At 38.6% G+C, this 2,733-nt stretch overlaps 1 protein-coding gene across 2 annotated transcripts in view; it reads right to left on the bottom strand.

Moving 5' to 3' along the window:
- LOC138171689 (sodium-dependent phosphate transport protein 3-like) overlaps nucleotides 1-1,935 on the bottom strand; it is a 42,864-nt gene extending 40,929 nt beyond the window's left edge. For both annotated transcript variants that reach the window (XM_069101321.1, XM_069101320.1), the window contains exon 1: nucleotides 1,831-1,935. The gene's annotated coding sequence lies outside the window, so the exon portion shown is untranslated. The remainder of the gene's footprint in view (nucleotides 1-1,830) is intronic.
- Nucleotides 1,936-2,733: the final 798 nt, after the last annotated feature.

Raw genomic sequence — 2,733 nt, forward strand, 5'->3', positions numbered from 1 at the left:
ACCCAGATGTTGATTTGGTATGGATGTAATGGTTGGACAGTTTGGAAGTCTGTCTACTTGATCTGTTTCTGTCTTGATAATTCTGTCTGTATATTCTGAAGTTCAGGGTGCTGACCTTTTTCCCCCAAACTAGGTAAACGATACATATTTGACTGATTAAAGTAATCTTGTTAACCCATTTTGAGTTGCTTTCCTTTATCAAAGCAGATCCAAGAACCTGTATTGGCAGCCACCCTGGGGACGCTGGGGTGCTTGCTGCTACACATGGATGCCAATATTTCATTTTAAGAGAGTACAGAAGAGGGGCGGCTTGGTGGCCCAGTGAGTAAAGCCCCGGCCGGGAGTCAGGAGGACCCAAGTTCGGTTCCAGCCTCAGACACTTACCACCCACACAAAAAAACTAGCTGTGTAACTTTGCGCAAGTCACTTAACACCAATTGCCCTCCAAAAGGCAAAGAGAGAGAGAGAGAGAGAGAGAGAGAGAGAGAGAGAGAGAGTACAGAAGGTTCCTAAACAACAACAGGGACTAGAGCTTCCCAGGGCTGCTATGGGATGGCTTTCCTCAGGTATTGCAAATTTTGCACCATCATTTCCGGTACAAAGGTCACTCACTTTTTGGAAGAGAAAACAGACATAAAATAATCTTTGAGCAACCCTGCTGTCTCTCTGCTGTCATTTCTTACCCCATCATGCAAGTGGAGGGTTTTCATGTTCTTTGGGCCTCCCTTTTCTCCTAACATAGGTACCCAGGCCCTTTTTGCTATCCAGCTCTCCTCATCAACTTCAGCTCATTTTCAGTGTTAGCTCACCCCAACAATGAGTCCCTCCTAGCCATTGGAAGTCAGGTCTAGTATAGAATCTCTTTTGGGTATTGGTTATTCTACATTTTAAAGGTTCTAGGAACCTAAAATTTAAGTTAATTAGAGGCAGCTGATGGTACTGTAGATTGAGCCCTAGGCCTGGAGTTAGGAAGATCAGAGTTCAAATTTGGTCTTAGACACTTACTAGCTGTGTGACCCTGGGTAGTCACTTTGCCTCACTTAACCTCAGTTATGTAACCTGAAGTCACTTAACCTCAGCTTCCTCATCTAGTAAATGAGCTGGAGAAGGAAATGGCAAACCACTCCAGCATCTTTGCCAAGAAAACCCTACTACCTTGAAGGGTTATTATGAGGACTGAATGAGATAATATTTGTAAAAAGCACTTAGCACAGTGCCTCGATCCCTGGGTTCAAATAAGATCATATTTGTAAAGCTCTTGGAGACCTTAAAGTACTATGTAAAAGCTGGTTTCTTCTTCTTATCATTTTTTTAAACTATTCAACCTGCTGCACATCCATCGTCCCCATGCTATACTTTGGCTGCCTGCTATCCTACATCCCTAGCAAGCTACTTCTGCCAAATCTCTCTTGGCAATCAAAGAGACACTTCCTCAGGTGCCTAGTTAGATGTCTAAATGATTAAACTCATTCATCCCAGGAGACACTAGCATTTCAAAAGCAGAACTTAATAGTCAAAAGTAATCTTGAAGTTTTGTGATGTGTTCTGGAGATGTTTCTAAGCCAGAGGTCATTGTGGTTTATAAACCACTGACCTCATTGACAATAATCGTTCACTCTTATTTTACCTCTTCATCTATTTTTGAGGGTATAAAATATAAGGAACCAGTGTCCCAGCTGCATAAGCTTATCTTCTCACCTTTGAATAAAGATTTTTTTTTTTTTTTACCAGAAAGGCTTAGTAAATTAGATATTGTTTAGAGAAAGGGAATGGGAGAAAGTCCCATTAGTCCAAAATGGACATTTTAATCAGAAAATATTAAGGACAAACCTGAGGAAGAATCAAATGCTCCTTTCTTCATCGAGATGTTCTCATCATCATACAGGATTTGAATGGCAAACAACTTTCATCACATCACATGAAACAGCAGTTTCATTAGAGGTACTTTGGCTTTAACTTTTCTAGATTAAAGTTTATTTTACTTTGCAGTTTAATTTTTAACTCCTCTTTTAATTATCTCAAGAAACAGCTTGATGGTTAACCAGATAGAGGAGATGATTGGAGTTAGAACGAATGCTGTCAAAGACATGCCTCTTTTTTAGAGAGATGAATAATTAAAGCATTGATCAAATGTATTAAATGTCTACAATATGCTAGACATTATTTCAAACAGTGGGGCTACAAAAACAAATAAAACGTGTGTGTGTGTGTGTGTGTGTGTGTGTGTGTGTGTGTGTGTGTGTAAAATCCTTCTTTCTATTTCAGATGAGAGTGAGGTTCTTGGGTTGCCTGTATCCATACAACTCCCCTCACTTTTAATATATTTTTCATCTCATGAAACTTATTTTGTTAGATAGTAAGTTTCCTCTTTTTCCTCTTTCTTTCTTCCCCAGGACATTCTTTTCCCTTCTAAGGCCACAAAACAGGACAAAATTAGCCAGACCTTCTGTTTTATTTAACTCCTTCTATAACCCTTGAATATGTTAGGATCCTGGAAGAATATTTGTTTCTTCTGCTCTAATAGGATATAAACTTTATCATTGTGTGTCTCCTTCCAAAGTTCAGATTTATTTGCCTTTGTAGTTTTCTCTTGCTTCCTGTGTTTACATTTTAATAATTTTAAATTATTAAAAATTTAATTTTCAGATTTTTAAATTTACCTTTTTTATTCACCAGTAATGCTTGAAAGCCAACTACTTTGTTAAAGGCCCATTCTTCCTGCATAGGAAAATT

This window comes from Petaurus breviceps, unplaced genomic scaffold, assembly GCF_028583685.1.
Source record: "Petaurus breviceps papuanus isolate PSGF00001 unplaced genomic scaffold, PetGlider_PUasm1.0 456, whole genome shotgun sequence".
Classification (NCBI taxonomy): domain Eukaryota; kingdom Metazoa; phylum Chordata; class Mammalia; order Diprotodontia; family Petauridae; genus Petaurus; species Petaurus breviceps.